The 23,338-nt window shown below is 47.8% G+C and overlaps 1 pseudogene; it reads right to left on the reverse strand.

The window, feature by feature from the left end:
• LOC133115147 (ras-related protein Rab-26-like) overlaps positions 1 to 16,314 on the reverse strand; it is a 94,895-nt pseudogene extending 78,581 nt beyond the window's left edge.
• Positions 16,315 to 23,338: the final 7,024 nt, after the last annotated feature.

Below are 23,338 nucleotides of genomic sequence, written 5' to 3' on the forward strand. Positions count from 1 at the left end.
GCTGTGGCCAGTAATGCTCCGGTAATGCTTACAGAGAATGGATTCCACTGATGAAATTAATTTATTCAAATTCACAACCGACGACCGCTTCATATAAACACATTTCTATGCTTTGGAAAAATTGATCTCAATCCCAAAAACCTGGATTACAATGCATGGGACATTTTTGGAAAATTGTGTTTATGACTTATACAGGTCAGTTTTCCATTCTATGTCACATTTCTATGTGACAAGGGCCTCTCTTTGGCCCTTTTGTCATACCTGTAGGATTCAAACGATGACAATATGGCGAAAGCCAAATCGTTACGGACGATGGGGCGCCTCATTTCGTATCTGGTCACGGCCAGAGCCCACCCAACACTACGGCAACAGGCTGTGCCCCTCTGTAGTTTCCAGTACGTTGGGCGGAGCTCGACCAAACCTCTCCGGGAAACGGCGGTCGGGGGGGGGGGGGGGGGGCGGCGTTTTTGTGCGCACAGTGGCCGTTACAGCCTCGTCTGCCCTTTCCACCACGGTCGTAAACCACGCCGGGTTATACGCTGCGTTTAATAAAGCGCGGCCGGCCCCGTCGTAAAAACCCGCCGACTGCGAGGCCGTCCGTTCGTTTCTACCGAGGAATTCTCTTTCAGGGCGGGGCGCGCCGATCCCAAGCGCCCCCCGTAAAACTCATTACGACGTCCACGGCGTGGCTTCCTCCGTGATTCACGAACAAACATAAACAGACGGAACAATTAAAGTCGAAGGCGAGGCGTAATGTCGGCTCTCCGTTTCGTAGCAAATGAGGGAGAATGGGAGAGAGAGAGAGAGAGAGAGAGAGGGTTGAGAGAGAGAGAGAGAGAGCGGTGAGTTCACTGTCCACAGAAAAGACAAGGCCGTCCGCCCTTGCGACACGGCTGTAGGTTTTCCAGTTTGACAGCCGCTCCGAGCGGAATGCAGAAAAGACGTTGCCACGGCAACAAGGCCCCGCAAGCACAACAGCCCCTCCCTCGCGGGCTCTCGAGCGCTCTTTAACAACGGAACCGTTGGATGGGTTCGGTAATAGATTCGCAAAGAAAACTAAATGACAGGCCGGCCCTGAATGCCAGGCACCGGGAACGGAGTCATTTCTGTGGAGGAGAGCCATTTTCATTTTCTTTCTTTCTTTTAATTGCAGGGCCTGCGTGTTACGTAAGTCAATGAATAATCGACGGCAATAGACGGACCGATTGTAGCGAAATGAAGTGACATGACGGGATAATGAGAAGTGGAACTTACATAAGCGTAACCGTCGTTTTAACCCGGACTGAAATCGCTCCCGCGAAAACAAACCGCGGCTGCGCTTCTCACTCTTCGGAGTGTCAGCGTACTGTTTACCCCCCTCACCTGGGGTTTGGCCCGGCCCGGGCGAAACTCGCCGTGCAGGAACACGCCGTACGCGGCGCTTGGGTCCTGTCTCTCACACGCCACACGTGCACGTCGCTGTGCTTGTGTCTGTCCGCGTCGCGTTCCTCTCCGAGACACTCTCACGCGGAACGCCTTACAGCGGAGGAGGACGTACGCCAGAGAGGTGTCACCTGGCGATGACTCCCTCGACCAATCACCCGGAGCTGCCACAGCCAATCCTGGCCTTTGGCCCCCCCCCCCCCCCCCCCGGAGAGCCACCCGCGCCGCTCTCGGCCGCGATTACCCATCAGCCCCCGCTGCCGGAGGGGACACACCTGCTCCCCGCCTCTCTGGTGGTAATTAGACAGATAACTCCGGCGGAGGGAAGGAAGATAAGGCTGACGGGAGCTCCACTTCCCCGCCCGGCGTCAGGCCGTTATCTGGATGGCGAGTCCGTGCTGCGCCGTGGCGATAAGCCCAGAGTGAGGCTGCGCTCGCCGTGGCGATAAGCCCAGAGTGAGGCTGCGCTCGCCGTGGCGATAAGCCCAGAGTGAGGCTGCGCTCGCCGTGGCGATAAGCCCAGAGTGAGGCTGCGCTCGCCGTGGCGATAAGCCCAGAGCGAGGCTCCGCTCGCCATGGCGATAAGCCCAGAGCGAGGCTCCGCTCGCCATGGCAATAAGCCCAGAGCGAGGCTCCGCTCGCCATGGCGATAAGCCCAGAGCGAGGCTGTGCTCGCCGGGCGTCGGTATAAAGGAGAGAGAATGGGCTGTCAGTCCCGCCCACCCTTTCACAACGAGTAAACAAGACTCCCCGCCGGGCCCGTCCTCCAGGAGGACGTACGGAAAATGAAGACATCTCTTCGAGGGATTCTGATCCCACGCCACCGTGATGGACAGGCAGGAGACCCCCCCCAGCAGGGCCCTCCCCGCTCACGATGAGAGACGGTTACGTGCCGTCAGCCGCTCGCCGATTTCAGCCCATCGTCACGACGAGCACCTGGAGGCTCGCTCATGTCATTTCTCCGTTCTGGCTCCTCAGTGGTCGAATGACTTGCCTACCACTGTCAGGACAGCAGAATCCCTCCCCGTATTTCGACGCAGACTAAAAACACATCTTTTCAAACTATACCCCCTGATTTCCTCCCCCCCCCTTCCGATATCCCTCTTTTCTAACCTAAAAATAAAAAAAATAAAAAAATTTCACTTATGATGCCTGTTGTCTTTTTGTTTAGAACAGCCCTTCATGTGTACTTTACTCGTTATGGATTTCATGCTTTAACCTGTGGAAGAACCAATGCACTTGTAAATCGCTTTGGATTAAAAGCATCTGCCAAATGACTAAAATGTAAAATGTAATATTTTGCTGTGGATTTAAAAAATAAAAAGCCTCGGGATCGGTTCCCAGGAGCCTCACGCGTGTGGCAGCTCCGCCCGTGTTGGGTTTTTCTAAAACCTCGCCCTCCCGCCTCGACCTCCGGCGTGCGGGAACGTGCAGATGCTGCCGAGCGGGGACAAGGCCCGCGGGGACACTATCGTTAATCTGTTTAATGGCCGCCCTGCCTTCTTTACGATTTTATAATTTCACTGATATAACCGCCGGAAAGGCTGTGCCGCCCGCCGCACCTGAATTCAGTCGAAACTCTCGTGTCGTCCGTCGGTGTGCTGCTCAAACGAATCTGGCTCCACGTTCCGTAATTAAAACATAATCATCACTTTGTCATAATCCCAGAAATTGAATGTCGGTGTTAACGTATTTATCTATTTTTTATTTTAAGAACCGCAATAAGAATAATTGGAATAAAAAGATGACGACCTGCGAGCATTGATTATGGCGTCTGAATGAATTGCCGACACCAGCCTCCCGGAGTTTCAGAAATGACTGTGCAAACCCTGCATTGCTCCGGGGATTTGACCTGGGATCTTGCGACGCTCCGTGCCTCCGTTTTTAGACATGCAAAGCGCCGAAGGACAGATTTGTAAACATAAACTGCCGGTAAATTTCTGACGCCAACCAAATAATCAGATTACAATTTGCGGGAGAACATTGACTCCGCTGACATCACACTCTGCTTCAATTATATTCAAAGTATCTTCTGCTGGTGGAATGTAGCTTGGTGCGGGCCAAATCGTGGAACCCAGAAACGCTATATTAACATGCCAGCGTGCAAATTCCAATTAACAAGAACAGGGCAATTCTCTAAATTGACGGGATTAGACCGATAATCTTTTCAGTGGATCGGGATGCGATTTCCAGTCTGTTGGATGCTCCCTCGCAGAATGAATCAAACGCATTTCAAAGGAAAATGAAACGACTTGGCTGGGTGCGCAGCAAACTTGGCTGGGTGTCAGAGGAGAACAGAGTCTGTCTCTCTCTTTCTCTCTCACTCAGAAGCACACAGGCTAGCACGCGCTCAGTCACTGATAAACAGATATGTGTGTGTGTGTGTGTGTGTGTCTGTGTGCGTGAGCTATCTAGGCGAGTGTGAATAGAGAGATGTTGAAGGAGCCAAACTGTTAGCCTTTCCCCAAGCAGAGGAGAAATTCATACTCTAATCATCCCGGTCCCTGGTTTTGGGCTGATGGGGGTAAATGCCCCTCATCCATCATCATCATCATCATCATCATCATCATCATCATCATCCTCAGTGCATGCCCCCCTCCCAGGGGTCTGTTTATCTCCCCTCTCTGACAGGGCACACGTTTAGGAGGTCCGGCATCCCTCCCTAACGGGTAACCGCCCACATCGTTGTGGCCTGTCGCCATGGCGACAGACCTCTCCGCAGTGTTCCACATGGGGGGGGGAAATCTGTTCTGTATGGGAGCAGGTGGAAAAGTACATGCAAGTATTCCATGCAACCACTTTTCATGCTTTTACTTTGAGTCACACAGGCACGCAGGCTCCCACACACACACGCACGCACACACACACAGACACAGACACACAGACACACAAACACACACACAGACACACACACACACACAGACACAGACACAGACACACAAACACACACACACACACACACACACACACACAGACACACACACACACACACACACACACACACACAGACACAGACACACACACAGACACACACACACACACACACACACACACACACACACAGGGGGAAGTATTACAGCTCGGCGGAGATGAGAAGTTGAGAGCAGGGGCTTCTGAAGGCTCAGGCCCGACACCTCCCCAGAACAGACGAACTGAAAGCGCATTATAAATGAGCGGCGGATCCTCGCGGGCGATCAAACACGCCGGCGGCCGGGCCGTACCCGATTACACACGCGGCGTTCATCTCCGCGAACGCCGCCTCGTCTCCGCGGAAAAGGAAATGTCTCGCGACAGAGGGGAGCAATTTCGTAAAACGCGGCGTCTCCAACGCGGTCTGTGACGGGCGGAGTGAGCCTGAGTCTGACACAGAACATCACGGTCCCCGCCGCCGCATACAGAGTGCTCTGTCTCCACACAAACCGCTCCCCCACTTCAAACACACCGCCCAAGAACCGACGAAAAGAGGAAATGAGTTTATCAGCCGGAGCGCGTTTTAAGCCACCAACCCACGGGTGAAGTCATTCAATATTTACAGGCTGTTTAATATGGCGCCATTAATTATTCATAAAAACATTAAGGGGGGTGGGGGGGGAGTTTGCGTTGCAATTTTTGGCCTTGCGCGTATATCCATTAGTGCAAGTGCGAATGAACCAGCATCTTTGTTGATAAAAGTGACTTTGCAGGAAACGGCTGAATATTTTCTGAATAAAGTGGGAGGTCATTGATCAAGGCTATGCAGGTGTACAACAGTTGCTTGTAACCATTACAATCCGACCATGTTGATTCCAATGTAATAGCACAAACACAAAAAACCCCTCATTTAAAAAAGAAAGAAAAATATCATTTTAACCTGCGGGGTTGTACTTTCAATTAGTCAAATCCATTTACACAATTCCAGTGCTAAATTAATGAAATGTAATGTATTGTAAAGTAGTTAACCTGTTTACATATTTTATAGCGCGTTTTTACCTTACATTACATTACATTATTGGCATTTGGCAGACGCTCTTATCCAGAGTGACGTACAGTTGACTAGACTAAGCAGGAGACAATTCTCCCCTGGAGCAATGCAGGGTTAAGGGCCTTGCTCAAGTGCCCAGCGGCTGTGTGGATCTTATTGTGGCTACACTGGGATTAGAACCACCGACCTTGCGTGTCCCAGTCATTTACCTTAACCACTACGCAACAGGTTGCCCCATCATGTTGAACACTGATGCCCACCTGTGGGTATTGACAGGTCGTACAGTCATACAACAATCATACAGTACTTTACTGAGGTTTGCTGGTATACTGGAACCTATGAAATACTTTCAAAAACCCAACCTTCTGGTCCTCTCGGGTGTCTCAGTTGCTCCAGGCAAGATCAGTCGGGCACAGAGAAATATTTGAATCCAAAACAAAGACACACTGGTTAGCGTGAAAGAGGGAGAGGCGTCCCCTCCAAAATGGCCGCCTCCAGTAACGTCTCACTCTTACCGGGAGTGCGCTTCTTTAAGGGTCTGTGTCTGTGCTGCGGACTCGCTAACGAACGAGCGGGTTCCGCTGCCTCTGAAACTGAACGCAGACGCGCGAGCCCTCAACCCTGCGGTGGGAACTACGCGACGGATTCCAAATCTCATTTGTGCCAAATTGGCTGGCCTTCTGAGGGCTAATGGAGTCGACGCGCTCTCCTCTCCTCTCCTCTCCTCTCTCGCTTTTCCGGAACAAGCCCTGCCGGCTGGCGGAGGAGCCGGGCTCTCCGGCCCTAATGAGGGACGCGTGGTCGTCGGAGCGACGCTGACAAGCGGAGAGCTTCGCGCCGCGTAACGCTTGGAGAACCCCGGCAGACCCACCGGGCCGCCCCGCCAAATGGGCGCTTCCGTCCCGTCAGAGTCTGCAGGGCCCGACGTGCGCTCCTGATATTTCTTTCTGCATTTATACTTTCGAGCCATTTTGGATCCTGTAAACTGCCGGTTTAGGGCCCCTGTGAATTTCATTTATTTTTCAGTCTCTCGCTCTCCCTCGCACTGGAGCTGTGCCAAAATTGCATTGTCTCGCTGAAGCCGGCTTTCAGCGGATGATGTCAGGTGTGAAGAATGACTCTGCGTCGTCTGCACAGTTGTGGGCTTCCAAGATCTACTCAGGCGTTGATACACGCACCTGTGATTTCACCTGTTTAGCCGTGCTATGACACAAAGTCACCAAATTAGACAGAAAAGACTGAGGCACTGGTACACACACACACACACACACACACACACACGCACGCACGCACTCACTCACACACACTCACACTCAGATGCGCATGCACTCGCACTCGCACTCCCAAGCACTCACACACAGACACAATCACACTCACTCACACACACACATTCACATGCACACACAGACACAATCACACACACACACACACACTCACATGCACACACAGACACAATCACACACACACACTCACATGCACACACAGACACAATCACACACACACACACACACACACTCACACATACAGACACACACACACACACACACACTCACATGCACACACAGACACACACACACACACACACACACACTAACACACACACACAGACACACACACTCGCACACACACAGACACACACACACACACTAACACACACACAGACACACACACTCGCACACACACACACACACACACACACACACACTCACATGCACACACAGACACAATCACACACACTCACACACACAGACACACACACACACACACTCGCACACACACACACATGCAGACACAGACACAATCACACACACACACTCACATGCACACACAGACACAATCACACACACACACTCACACACACACACACTCACATGCACACACAGACACAATCACACACACACACACACTCACACACACAGACACACACACACACACACACACTCACATGCACACACAGACACACACACACACACACACTAACACACACACAGACACACACACTCACACACACACAGACACACACACACACACACACTAACACACACACAGACACACACACTCGCACACACACACACACACACACACTCACATGCACACACAGACACAATCACACACACACACACACACACACACACACACACACACACAATGTGGACATGCGCACACCGTATCTTGGGATCATCAGAGGGAAAAGTATTCTTGTAAATATGGCACCGAGCATACTTTGGTAAAGCCCTGCCTCTCTCTCCTCATGCTGTTAGTTCCTTCCACGAGTCAGTTGACATGAGAGTTAATAAAACCTCAGGAGGAGTGGGAAGAAGGGTGGACTGTGACCTGCAGTGCATATTAGGACAAGATAGCAATGAGAATTGTAACGATATCTTAGTGGTGATCAGTCAGTGTCTGCTAACTGAAAATTAAAAACACCGTCCATTAACTTTTATTTCCCTTTGGAAAATATCGAGCTGCCAAAATGCTTTCTGAAGGCGGTCCTGTGCATTATTTGCTCAGGGCTAGCATGTTTCCCATACCTGGTTATTTGTTGAATAGTTTTCCAGTCACGGAGAACATGCTGAAAATTAGAAGATGATTAAAAAATGATCAATGGTGCCAACACTGAATCACTGATCAATGAAGCAAAGTGCACTGCAACGTGACAGTGATTGAAGTGTGGGGTCTGTTCAATGACCGAGTTATTCAAGCTGTGTGAAATGCCCACAGGTTGTTGTTGTGAAATGACATGTGACAGCAGGCTTTTTTCCCCTCTGTTTTCTTAGGTTGCCAGCCAATGATACCATTTGCATTATTGCCTGTTCGCTAATGTTCGGTAGCTTCGCTAGCGAGCTCGGTGATGAAACGGGGCTTTTTTGAGAGACGAGAGGGTTCTGATGCTACGCTTGGAGAGACGCTTCGCTTTTGCTTTGCTAATTAATGTGAACTAAATATTACCATTGCTGGCCTGTCAGATTTACAGCGTCACCATTTAGCGCGATATGTTTATTCAGTGTGTCTTAGAACGTGTGTGTGCTGTCACTGTTGGAAGTGTAAATGTCAGTCTCAGTCATAAAATAGAGGAAACGAATGATAGGATTTCCTCCTGCGCCATTGGTTAATCCATCCTGACTGGCTGAAAATGTGGGAGGGTGTTGGTGTTCCCCGTCCCCCTCTCACCCCCCCTCCATCTCAGCCAGACCCCCCTTTTAAGCCAGACCCCCCTCCCCTCACATTTACTGTGAAATGGAGCATAAGCAACGCACCAGTTCTCCATGAACTCGCACTCGCACTCCCAAGCACTCACACACAGACACAATCACACTCACTCACACACACACATTCACATGCACACACAGACACAATCACACACACACACACACACTCACATGCACACACAGACACAATCACACACACACACTCACATGCACACACAGACACAATCACACACACACACACACACACACTCACACATACAGACACACACACACACACACACTCACATGCACACACAGACACACACACACACACACACACTAACACACACACACAGACACACACACTCGCACACACACAGACACACACACACACACTAACACACACACAGACACACACACTCGCACACACACACACACACACACACACACACACTCACATGCACACACAGACACAATCACACACACTCACACACACAGACACACACACACACACACTCGCACACACACACACATGCAGACACAGACACAATCACACACACACACTCACATGCACACACAGACACAATCACACACACACACTCACACACACACACACTCACATGCACACACAGACACAATCACACACACACACACACTCACACACACAGACACACACACACACACACACACTCACATGCACACACAGACACACACACACACACACTAACACACACACAGACACACACACTCACACACACACAGACACACACACACACACACACTAACACACACACAGACACACACACTCGCACACACACACACACACACACACTCACATGCACACACAGACACAATCACACACACACACACACACACACACACACACACACACACACAATGTGGACATGCGCACACCGTATCTTGGGATCATCAGAGGGAAAAGTATTCTTGTAAATATGGCACCGAGCATACTTTGGTAAAGCCCTGCCTCTCTCTCCTCATGCTGTTAGTTCCTTCCACGAGTCAGTTGACATGAGAGTTAATAAAACCTCAGGAGGAGTGGGAAGAAGGGTGGACTGTGACCTGCAGTGCATATTAGGACAAGATAGCAATGAGAATTGTAACGATATCTTAGTGGTGATCAGTCAGTGTCTGCTAACTGAAAATTAAAAACACCGTCCATTAACTTTTATTTCCCTTTGGAAAATATCGAGCTGCCAAAATGCTTTCTGAAGGCGGTCCTGTGCATTATTTGCTCAGGGCTAGCATGTTTCCCATACCTGGTTATTTGTTGAATAGTTTTCCAGTCATGGAGAACATGCTGAAAATTAGAAGATGATTAAAAAATGATCAATGGTGCCAACACTGAATCACTGATCAATGAAGCAAAGTGCACTGCAACGTGACAGTGATTGAAGTGTGGGGTCTGTTCAATGACCGAGTTATTCAAGCTGTGTGAAATGCCCACAGGTTGTTGTTGTGAAATGACATGTGACAGCAGGCTTTTTTCCCCTCTGTTTTCTTAGGTTGCCAGCCAATGATACCATTTGCATTATTGCCTGTTCGCTAATGTTCGGTAGCTTCGCTAGCGAGCTCGGTGATGAAACGGGGCTTTTTTGAGAGACGAGAGGGTTCTGATGCTACGCTTGGAGAGACGCTTCGCTTTTGCTTTGCTAATTAATGTGAACTAAATATTACCATTGCTGGCCTGTCAGATTTACAGCGTCACCATTTAGCGCGATATGTTTATTCAGTGTGTCTTAGAACGTGTGTGTGCTGTCACTGTTGGAAGTGTAAATGTCAGTCTCAGTCATAAAATAGAGGAAACGAATGATAGGATTTCCTCCTGCGCCATTGGTTAATCCATCCTGACTGGCTGAAAATGTGGGAGGGTGTTGGTGTTCCCCGTCCCCCTCTCACCCCCCCTCCATCTCAGCCAGACCCCCCTTTTAAGCCAGACCCCCCTCCCCTCACATTTACTGTGAAATGGAGCATAAGCAACGCACCAGTTCTCCGTGAACTCTTTTACGAAACTAAATCATGTCAAACTAATTTAGGAATCAATACCCTCTCGAAGTAAAATGCTTTTGAACAACCGAAAAATGCCCGGAGGCTTTAGAGAGAGCGGTTTTAGCTGAAGGAAAATAAGTGTGCATTAACTAAGCACTTAAGAGGTGCAGCTTTACATCTCTCTACAGTGCTGTGGGGGAAGAGTAGCTCATGTTAATGGAACCTGCTGGATTCTGCTCATCCTTTGGGCAAACACACATGCCGCTGTATTTGGGTAATGAAACGCAGTTTATGTATGTGTTTGGTCTTTGCGTTTGAAGGTGCATTAATGGTGCGGCATCAAACGGTGGCCAGAGCTTATTTCTGAGGCAACGGGTTTGTGTGCGTGTGCGCGCGTGAATTTGTGAGTATAGCGATATATACAGTATGCCTGATTGTGTCCATGTGTGTGTATGTGTGTGTGTGCTTGTTTGTGTACCTCTCTGTTTGTGCACCATTGAGCTCATGCGTGTGTGTGTGTGTGTGTGTGTGCTTGTTTGTGTACCTCTCTGTTTGTGCACCATTGAGCTCATGCGTGTGTGTGTGTGTGTGTGTGTGCTTGTTTGTGTACCTCTCTGTTTGTGCACCATTGAGCTCATGCGTGTGTGTGTGCATGTATGTGCTCTCCCCAAACTCACTCTGAAGTCGATTCCCACGGTGGAGATGAAGCTCCCGGCCAGGAAGGCTCCGTCTTTGAAACGCACCAGCAGGCAGGTCTTCCCCACTCCAGAGTCCCCGACCAGCATCACCTGAGAGCAGAGAGACAGGCTAAGACACGCTGAGACGCGCTGAGACATGCGGAGACCGCTGAGACACACTGAGACACGCTGAGACATGCAGAGACATGCAGAGACACGCTGAGACACACTGAGACACGCTAAGACGCACTGAGACACTCTGAGATGTGCTGAGACACGCTAAGACACACTGAGACACTCTGAGACACGCTAAGACACAATCAGAAACAGCACAGACACACTGAGAAACAGCAGAGATGCACTGAGACACACTGAGAAACAGCTGAGACACAGTGAGACACAGTGAGACACTGAGAAACAGCTGAGACACAGTGAGACACACTGAGACACATCAAGACACAAAAAGGCACATTGAGACACATTAAGACACATTGAGACACATTAAGACACACTGAGACAAAGCAGAGACATGTACACTTTGACGGAGAGACAGCTAAATTCCGTGACTCTCCACACTAGGGCAGAGACGGACTTCACGTCTTTCAGAATCGCACGCAACCATGGCGGCACCACAACCCCAGTTCCCCCCGAAAAACAAACAAGAAAATAAGGGAAAAGCTCCGACAAGCCCTCACAGAGCACTAAAACCCCAGGCAGGCAGTTGGAGAAGATACCATCTCCACTCCCGATTTTTCCGACATCCCGTTTCCCGTGCCTGCCTCCGTCTCAGGAAGGGAGCCGACGCGGGAAACGCCCTGTCTTCCCTCGTTAATCGGCCGTCCCCGCCGAGCCGTGGATGTGAGCCGTGAAACACTAGCGCCGTCTTGCAGCTGATCGGTTTCCATAAACATCTCGTCCGAACCCCCGCCGCTCTTCCTGTGCTCAGTCCCGGTCGCCACACGTAAAAAAAAAAACACTTCTCACTTCTCGGCGGAACATAAAAAAAGACTCGACACAGTTTGGCGCTTCTTAGTGACTTGGCTTCATGGGCGCGAGTTGAACCCGGCCTTTTTGGGTGTAGCTGTCACGTTGAATGTATTTACATGAAAAATGACAAATACGTGCTTTGTGCGTGATGCTGGTTGTGTCTGTGGTATGTTTGCGCTACGTTGAGGAATTCTCAGTGTAAGGTTTGTGCTGTGTAGAGTAGGCTCGAGCATGTGAGCAGGTTTGTGATGTTTAGAGTAGGGTTGAGCCTGTCAGCAGGTTTGTGATGTTTAGAGTAGGATCGAGCATGTGAGCCGGTTTGTGATGTGTAGAGTAGGATTGAGCCTGTCAGCAGGTTTGTGATGTTTAGATTCAGGTCAGGCATGTGAGCAGGTTTGTGATGTTTAGAGGAGGGTCGAGCATGTGAGCAGGTTTGTGATGTTTAGAGTAGGCTCGAGCATGTGAGCAGGTTTGTGATGTTTAGAGTAGGGTTGAGCCTGTCAGCAGGTTTGTGATGTGTAGATTCAGGTCAGGCATGTGAGCAGGTTTGTGATGTTTAGAGTAGGGTTGAGCCTGTCAGCAGGTTTGTGATGTGTAGATTCAGGTCAGGCATGTGAGCAGGTTTATGATGTTTAGAGTAGGCTCGAGCATGTGAGCAGGTTTGTGATGTTTAGAGTAGGGTTGAGCATGTGAGCAGGTTTGTGATGTTTAGAGTAGGGTCGGGTATGTGAGCAGGTTTGTGATGTTTAGAGTAGGGTCAACATGTGAGCAGGTTTGTGATGTTTAGAGTAGGGTCAACATGTGAGCAGGTTTGTGATGTGTAGAGTAGGTCTCATCCTGTGCGTATGTAGACAGCAGGCTTCTACGGAACAGAGCAGGGTTGATCAAGTGAATTTACACGGTCGATATGTGCTGTCTAGAGTAGGTCTGATCCTATAAGTACGTGTATGCTGTACAGAGGATCGATATTACGAATGTGTACAATAGAGTGTTACTGTATGCAGTTAAGTGCGAATCTAAGGCCTCTTCAGTAGTTCTGTATCATCTCGTAGCTGGCAGTGACAGCTCTCACCGGTGACTAACATCTAGCCTATCTGCAGGGTTTGCATTTAGCGTTGTGTGCCACAAAATCAGGTACCTGAGAAATGAACTGCACTTGATTCTGACAGCTCATCTGCTTCGCACAGGAGAGGAGAGGGGGAGAATGAGAAGGTGGGCAGGGGTGGAAAATGGGAGAGGAGGCGGGGGTGCAATGGAACTGGGAGGGGAAGGCATAGTGCCTCCCCATAGAGATGGCGTCCCAAATAGTGCCCCAAAACAGGCTCTCTGCATCCGGCCACTCTGCTAATCACCTAAATGTGATTGTCTACATGACCCCTTGTACTCCCCACCCACTTTGAGTCCCTGGGTGTCCACTGCACAATATAAGCTTTCTTAGTCAACTCGCACTCAGAAACATGAATCATTGGTTTCACACAATATTATCAATATGACTACTGCTGACACTGTGCAAACACTGCCCGTACTTTTATTAAGTAATCATTTTTTCTGTGTACCTGGTTAAATAAACATGATGGGGATTGTAGAGTTCATCGCTGAACTCTCGCTCTCCCAAACCCACCTCCAGGCCCTCAACCTGGCCATAGGGGGTGCTGTTCTGTGTGGGCTACACCTCTCAGCCACAGAGTTTAAAGGAAGATAACAAAAGCAATACGAAAACCACAGTGGGATTTCGCCAGCACCCTCTCCACACAGCACTCATAAACCAAGGCTCGACACTCTACTGGGCCTGTCACCCTCTCCCAAATCATCCCAACCGACACCATCCGCACCCATCCATCTGTGCCCAAACTCTCTCCTGTCCCTGTAAATCCACACCCTGCTGGAAGGTCAAACACCCCCCCCTCTCCCCTACCCCCCCCTGTTCAGGGGTGGAGAAGGCTGTGCAGGGAGACTCTGTCCTTCACTTTGGAACTAAATCAAAAGGCACATTTAATACAATTAATTCGGCTCTCAGACGGAGACCACATAAAAGAATGTAAAAAGCAACGACTTCGAAAAGGTTGACTGAAAGACAATGTGTGCAAATTCCTGAGAAGACGTCAAAACGCCAGGGATGTTGCGCAGAAATCGCTGCCCTGTTATTGACAGTTCATGGCAAGCCAATCAGAGCTCACTATTTGTGAACCTCCTCCACCAACTTGAGCATTACAACCCGTTGAAGGTTAGCGTCATCAAACATGCTAGCCGACCTGTAGCTACGTAATTACCGTGATAACAAGACATCTCCCACAAATAGGTGAGAGAATGCTGTAAACTGGTAACTGGCAGTCGTAACATCGGAAAACAGAATGATGCTGAAGGTTCAACGTCAGTAAGCATGCCTTCTGGAACTGACATGCCTTCTCCCTTCAGGTCATTGTCTATTCCGCTCATATTTAACTTTTTCACAATTTACTTCCAAAAAATATGAAATATTTCATAGGAATTGTACTCGGGCGAATCAGTTTAAAAAACAGTGCCGTTGTAATCCAGGGGTGTTCAATTATCACCTTTATCAAGCTTTCAGGCTGGTTTTCAGTTCTCATGGGTCTATTGACTGGGTAAGATTAACATGAGATTAACATTGCCATAACTGCTAATAATACTTGCAGAAGTCTGATTATGTTATGCAGGTAATCTGCTTATTTATTATCTAAATAATAAATAAATTGCTCAACGGTGCCAACGGCCCGTTGTGGGTATAAAACAAGCATAAAGCAATGGCAATCAGAATACTTGACAATGTCGTGCAGTATACAAAGCTGTTGTGTTTGCACAGTCTCCCAAAACAATTAGTTTTGCTTCGCTGTCATGCACCCATTCTGCGTCCCCGATGCGATATCAACCGTCTTTATTGACACAGCTGTGCAGTTTTGCTTTTGCTTAGAGCGCGTTAAACCTGGTTGAGAAAACAAATGCGCGTCAACTGCAAGCATGGGTTGTTGAATGGATTTAAGAACTTTTTTCCGAGTCCTAATACTCCTATATAACAAGGTAATTACAACATAGATTTTGACTAAAACTTTATCCCGGTGGCAATCACTGAATAATGTACCCATTGCCATTGTGTACCATAATCGCCTCGCATTCATATACATGTCATTATATTAAATATAACATAAATGTCTTTAAAGAAGTTACTTATCTAGAACAGATAACTACCCGCTTAAAGCACCCCGCCCCCCTAGATTATCGGACTGTATTTACTGTTCCAAGTCTTGGTGGGAAGGGTTTTATTTTCAGTCCAGTAGTAATGCTAATTTTCTGCCTTTATCGGGTTTTATCACATCATAACTAGTGATACGCATGAATGTCCGTTTACTTAAATGTCAGAGACGAAGGTCCTGTCACGGAACTGCTCTGCGTAAAGCAGAACCCATCGGCAGTGCTTACAAAACGCTCGGCGACCAACGACCGCAAGATAATCTTGCATTAAGTGAACTTTCCTGCCGTCCACATCTCGGAATCGTGATGACAGGTATTGTAAGCTACATGTAAAAAATCAGATAAGCGCTCACCTTAAAAGCCATATCGTAAAACTCGCTGCTGTTGCTGAGTGACGGTCGGCTTGGGTGGACCACTCCGTTAGACTGGCCCTCGCTCCCGGCGATGCCCTTTCCGGCTTTACCATCGCCTTTGCCGTTTGTCGAAGCCGTTGTTGGGCTACTGGTGCTACTTTTGCCCTTCACCGTCTTTTTTCTGGACATGGTTTCCTCGCGAAGTTCAAGCTCTGCCTTTAACCGCTATAGCAACCTGTAAATAGGTAATACCGACTGATTGAAGCCACTCGGCTCACACTTTTTTGACCAGATTTTCTAATGTCCAGTTGACTGTGACTTTTCCTCGCTTTCACCTACACGTCTGCATCATGGTTGTCGATGACTTAAACATGTTTGCTGTTGCTTGATTTTGTTCTGAAACTACAATGTCCGTGCACCTGACGATTTCCAGTACTCCTTCTGGGTAGCGGGGAACAAGTCGCGCTGCTCTGCTCTGGTGAGATAGCCTCTCGCTTCCTGTGCGTTCTCTGTTCTCTGTTGATAAGGATGTGAAGGGGCTGTCCGTGAATATTAGCAGCTGGTTTCGCTGCGTCTTCCAATCACCGAGCTGGTTTTGTCTGCGGCGACCAATAGTACAATAACTCGAGCTCGACGAATAGGCAATTACATTAAAACGCAAAACAAAGAGTTGCACTTTGTAGTCGCCAAACAATGAATAGGCTATAATAAACTAATGGAAGAGAATACTCCGGCTAGCTCTTTATTGGAAGCAAAACATTTTTGCAGGGATATACATTTGTTCTTACATTTGTAATCACGTCAATCACATATGCGATTAATTAAAACAAATAAGATTTTGTCAACACTACAATCTATCTTCTGACCAGAAGTCAGCAGCAGTCGTTGTAAACATTGCATTGTCCAAAACAGTATCCCAGGTGACCTAGCTGCTATGAATATATTTTACTGACTATTGTGTATAAAGCACAGCGTTTTCAGAATCTATGTATATATAATTTGGATGAAAACACCCTTTCAGCACACGCCTCAGGAAACAAACATTGAAAAATAACAATTAAGACGCTGTCGAACGTATTCACATAAGCCATTAACTCTCTGGGAAGACGTAATTGATTTTCTCCTTTAGACCAATGCATTTGTACTTATTCATGTCAAGTGCATTACATAACCACAAGTGGGTCCTATCGGCCTGTCGGCTGACTCATATGTAAAAATGTGCTGGAATAACTGCCTTCCACTGCCATCGGAGTTTGGCAATAGTGAATCTGACTCGCCAACGTTTGTGTTCTCAGCGCTATAAAAATAGGCACAGTCTTGTTTCGCTCATCTCAGTCATCTGTGCATTTCATCAATCGAAAGAGAGGAGTTTATTTAACTGTAGCTAACCTACATTTATTTGACGGTTGGAGCTATCCGTGGTGCTGAAGGGGCCGGCCAGCCGGCGCACGACCTCAACAGCGTCCGCTCGCGTTGAAATGCGCGTGCTGAGGAAGGACTGATGGCGAATTTAAAATGCCTATTATTGCGCTGAGATATGGTTACGTGAAAGCATTTTTGAGCCAGTTTCCTACAAACCCTCTAACTCTTATTTGTCAACGAACTGAACATATTCCCTTCAACTTCAGAAAGTTACTAAGAAATACATTCGGTTTCTTTAGTGCTCGGGTGGGCTATTTTTAAGCGCAGAGCTGTTATGTTCATACTTTCTTTGGACATGGGTTTTATCTGAATTGCTTTCGATTCAAGCGCACAAACAAACCTGAACACTTCTCAGCAGCAGACAATAGCGGAGCTGGTGATTGATTACGTTGTTCTTGTTTACGCAGATAAATCCTTTCTTTTCGGGGCGGAGTGGCGGTGTCGCATGAGGCGGGGGTACACAATGAAGCTAGATTGGATAGCCTAATTTAGTGGACTCATCGACTCCACTGGAACCAAATATAAAAACACTGTTAGTTGCCGACAGACCTTAAACGCAAGAGATTTGCAAATGCAAAAGCAGGCCTCATATGGACTGTCTCTCTTCAGTCTAACCGCAGTGTACTCTGTCTTCAACTCTGAATAGCCTAAATAATTTAAGCAAGAGTTCAATATTTCTTTTTCTTTGGGTTTTGTTCATTTCAGCAGAACATTTTGCAGACGCCATAGAAAACGCTGACGTGAAGTCCTTGCGTAAAACCTTTTCTCTGGCCAAAGTGCATTGCGGTTTGACTGTACGGAGGCTCATTCGCCCTTGTTCACCTGCTCCATACGGATTATTTTGCACGCTCATGTCCGACTCCTGCGTTCAACCATTCGAAGCAATTCTTCTATGGCTGGTGTTACTCCATTAAAGATTTTAGGAATCTCATTGAGTAGATCCATTCTAGTCATCTCACAAAAAGCCCCTCAGTGGCTTTGTGCGTGTGTGTGCATCAGCGTGTTTTCATGCTCTCGGTGTGTGTGTGTGTGTGGAGGCCCGGGGGAGGGGTGGGTGTGCGTGCATCGTATCGATTACCATTTCCTCTGGAGCATTTTAAGACCCCTGAGCCAGCACTCACCTGAAGGACAGAGAGAAAGAAAGCAGGATGACAAAAGCATATCACAGTGCAAATATCAATACAGGCTTTTCACACAAAGGCACCATTTAATGAAGAATAAGGCCCCCGCAAACAGGCTCTTGTTATTATCCTCTCCTGTTGTTTTTTTTCCCAGTCTCTTCAGTCTCTTATGACTAAGCCCTCCAGGTATGTGAACTCTTCCAGTGCTTGTTCTGTCCCACGCGGTGCTTGAACATTTCTACTGCATTACTAATGCAACCCACAGTGCGGAGTCTCCTGCTGGGAAATATTTGGATGTGATACCACTACCAACCGCAAGAGGGTGCTAACGACAAAGTCAAGAAATTATGATTTTTTTTCCAGGAGGGAAATGGGACCCTTACATTTGGTAGGCAAAGAATATGAACGACCTGAGTTGTGTCCGATGTTTATTACTCATTTCACTTTAGTGCGCTGAACCATCTTCTAAATTCCATTGTGGGTGAAGATTATTCTGCAGCGTTTCTATTTCTGTTTTCTCTCTGGAGACCGTTCTCAGCAAACATTAATATGTTTTGCGATTTCTCTTTTAATCCGCTTTGCAATTATTATTTACTTTCGGTCTCGGTAATTAATCTCTTTAGCCTGCCTGCTTGTGCACGTAGCTTTTTTCTTTTCTTATTTTTTAAAATAGAATTGATCTTGTGCGCATGTTCTTTTGACTGGAGAGTAAGCGCGTTGATTTATTATCGTAAAGATGAGCTCCCTTTGATAATCATCACTGATTGTTCGATATTTTCCCAGCATCTCTTTGTTCAATCTCTTAAAGAGGTTACAGCAGTCAATAGGTTATTTTAATCATTGCTCCAAGTGCACTGCTATTGGTGTCGTGCGGGGAGACGGTGGGGTGTGAAGCCGGCGCTTCGTGAGCAGGGCGGGAGGGGGTGGGGTGGGGCGGGAGGGGGTGTGGTCCGATACGGGACAACAGCTGAGCTGAGGCTCAAATCATCGTGCATCACCACTTTTTGACACCCCGCCGTGAGTGTGTGTGTGTGTGTGTGTGTGTGCGTGCGCGTGCGTAGGGTGGGGGGTGGGTTTTTTTGGCGGTTTCAAACCCACCCCCTTGACTTAGCCCTCCGAGCCGGCCTCGACAGCTGAGATCCGTTACGGACACACCCAGCTGTCTCCTGCAGAAACAGCTGGCCATTTTGGAAGGAAGTTTTAAAACAAGCGAAAAAAAAGAGAGAGTTAGAGAGAGTCAGGAATTCCTCGCTGGTTTCAGGGAAATTAACAGCCTTGTCAAGGAGTGTTAGGCATGCTCTCTGGGACTGCTTCTGAATCTGTGTGTCGTGTGTGTGTGTGCGTCTTTGTAAATAAATGTCAAGCCTGTGTGTGTCCCATTGCATGTGTGTTGGCACCTTTGTAAATTGTATTTGTGTGTGTTTATGTACGTGTTATGAAATATTCACGATGAGAAAACATACCCCCAGGTATGTTTTGACATACTTTATGAGTTTGCATATCACTCAGCACCGTATAAAAGCACCACTGTGAGCATCAGGGCTAACCGTCGCAACATTTCAAACCGAACCTTGAGCTTCGTAGCCGAACTGTCGGCTGTGTCTGTGCAGGTAACCCGCCCGTGTTGGATCCCAGATACTTTATTTGTAACCTGCTATGTGCAGTGACATGTTGGTGTGACAGATTGGGCATTAGACATAGATAATAGTAAATAAGTAATTAACTAATGTGTAAATAAGTAGCCGAATAGGGGGAGGTACTGCGCAAAAATAAATAATAAGGTGGTGTATTAGTAAAACATATACACACAAATAATAATTTTAAAAAGTGAATGAATGTAAAATCCAGGAAAGTAAACGTGTGTTGATAGTGCAAAATAGTGCAAAATACAAATGCAATTGTGTTTGTTCTTCTGATCGGTCAGGTGTGAGGACACCCTCTCGGGCGTGTTGAGCACTGTCACCCTGAGAGGGAAAAGGACCACCCTCAGGGGCAGATACTTCTCAGTCCACCCAGGGTTGGGGCTCAGGTGCTGGGGGAGGCGTGAGTGAATGGGACTCGTCTGACACCCTGGGACCCAGCATCCAGGAGGGTAACCTGCCCTTAAGCCCATTTGTTTAGGGAACACATTTGCCAAATGTACCCTGCAAGTACAATAGTGTTCTATTCTGGTTCTAATAAGTACCTTTTACAAGCAAATGAGGAACAAATTAATTATGTGTTGTTAACTATGGATACGGTTTTATGCGTACCACCCTCGTGACAAGCATTTATACTTATACGTATTTCATAGGAACTTTTTCAGACTTATTTCTGAAAGTGTAGCAAGCAGTCATTTTTGGGCGCCATGCAACCTGGGGCCTGAATCATTTCTGCTTTTCACCTCACTAGCGGCGCGCTTCCCCCACAATCTGCCCTGAGGCTTGGCCCTGTGGAGCCGCCCCCTTCTTCCCGCCATGCGGACTGTTCACGGCTTTCTGCTCCCGTTTGTGACGCACCTGAAACGACGTCACACGTCCTCTGCTCCCTTCGTCCAGGCAGTAAGTGAATCTAATTTTCAATTTAGAAAAAGTCTAAAATAAAGCAGCAGGGGGTCTCGCGCTGCGAGCATTTAATAAGCAGTCTGCCAGTCCTCCGCACTTTAGTTACGCCCGCGAGAGTTACTCGGACCAGATTTTAATCTGAAGTGTTGAAAATAATATGCACAGGGTCCTCCGAGGAGCCGTTAAACTGGGGCCAAATGACTTTCAACAAAACCGGTTTAGACGACAATCTGAGACTATGACGCAAGTGGCTGGGTGAGAGAACGGAAAATCAGAAATGGGTACAATAATTATAATTAAAAACACCAACATAACCACTCTAGACCCAACATTATGCAAAGAGCAAAGAGATGGGTTGCACAATCAAATATTTTTTAAATTTATAATATTGTAATATTACAAAACCGTTTTTACAAAGGCTTTGTCACCACTTTACAGTTTCCCTGGCCTAAACTGTAGCACCATACACCTTCCCTGCTCCACGAACGTCCCGAGAGCTGGGACTTGATTTATGACTCCGTCCCACTCTCCCGCTTGCTGTTGTCTCTACTAACGCGCATCCGTCAGTGTCGTAACTCCACGCATTCTTCGCGTTGAAGCGGGGCTCCTGGATCGGGCGGCCGTAAATCTCACGGAAAGCTGGAGCGGATGCCATTTACACTTTCCCCTCGCAGCAGCGGCGTGATTTACGCACTTGCGGCTGGCACCGTTGTCACGCCTCAGCCGTGCGGTGACAGCGACGTGCGTGGAGGGATAACGGCAAATAATTTCACACCCTGCAATGTGTATTTATCAGGCGAACTCCCGTAATGAAGTATAAGGGAAAACCCGAAAGGAATTCAACTGCAGTCAAGACGACTTCACAAAGATGCAACTGTCATTTTAATTTATTTGCGTAATGGACGCCTTTTTATTGCAGTAGAAAGCTTACAACTGTCCAATAACCAGTTTCTACAGCTGTGGTTTTATGCTCGGAGAAAGATGTATTTAGGCTCTTTATGAGTTCTAACACTGAAAAAATATATGGTTCAAATGGATTAAGATTGACACGGCTAATGTCTGGATGGAAAATATGTGTGCCTTTGTCCTGGAAATAGAAAACACAGACTTCCTGCAGGAGAAGGTGAGGTATAGTTACAGTTGAAAAGAGATTTGAAAAGCCAATTAACCAGCCCTTCAGTAGCGAAGAATTACAGCTTGCACATTGAGTTTCTTTCCAATGTCTATGTCAAGGGCCTTCTAAAGTATCCAACTGCAGTGGCTGTTTTGTCTGGTGTTTACAACCACGGGTTCCTGTAAACAGTCCTTATGTTTTTTTTAAAGCTTACATTCTGTAGCTTACATTCTGACAAATTAATCAATACTCCACCTTCAGTATGTCTTAGTTTCTTGCAGCTTTGTGGCATTTTGGGGTATCAGAAAATGGGGGGGGGGGGGGATCATCCAGAGCATCTGAGGAGCCAGACTTCTATCTTCTAATGTTAATGACTCTATGACGTTGGTCATGTTGTCACGGTCAGTCCTCCAGGACTGGTTTCAAACGTAGAAAGGGACAGAAGAGTCGGGAATTTTCTAGGCTTTTCGTTAGAAATCGTCTGAAAACAGCCTCTGATTACAGTAATGATTCACAGCTTCTAGAACCTTCTATAAAGGGACCACACTTGGGTGTTGATGTCAAAGATGGCATGGGGCTTGTGGGGCTGTGAGGCGGGGTGACGGGGGGGGGTTTATTCTGCAGAGACGTGCAGCTGTGCCAGCTTGGCTGGTTTGGTGTGCGAGGGTGAGAACAGAGTGTGCAGATTTAATGGGACGGAGTTATGGTTGGTACTGCTGCTATATGGCAGGGAGCTGACTTAGTGTGAGGGGGAGGGACAACTGGGGAGGAATGGGGGGGTTGCACTTCATCTACATCATTGCTGTGTGTGTGTGTGTGTGTGTGTGAGTGTGTGTCTACGTGTATGTGTATATGTGTGTCTCTCTGTAGGTGTGAGTATGTGTGTGTGCACTTGTGTGTTTGCGTATTTGTGCGTCTCTGTCTCTGTTCATGTGTGAGTGTGTGTGAGCATATGTGTATATGTATGTGTGTGTCTGCGTATGTGCGTGTGAGTGTGTGTGCCTGCATCTATTTGACTGAAACGTCAGTGCTTGTTTGTATCCATGTGCATCTGTGCTGTGAGCAGAAGCATGTACATGTCAGTGTGTGTGTACTTGTAGGTGTGGGGATGTGTGTGGGTCCGGTGTGTGTGCGTGTGTGTGTGTGTGCGTGTGTGTGTATGTGTTTATGTGTGTGTGTGTGTATGTGTATGTGTATGTGTGTGTGTCTATGTGTGTGTGTGCGTGCGTGTACGTGTGTATGTGTATGTGTATGTGTGCATGCGTGTGTGTCTATGTGTGTGTGTGTGTGCATGCGTGTGCGTGCGTGTGCGTGCATGCGCGTGTGTGTGTCT

The sequence above is a fragment of the Conger conger genome, chromosome 16 (genome assembly GCF_963514075.1).
Source record: "Conger conger chromosome 16, fConCon1.1, whole genome shotgun sequence".
NCBI classification, from domain to species: Eukaryota; Metazoa; Chordata; class Actinopteri; order Anguilliformes; family Congridae; genus Conger; species Conger conger.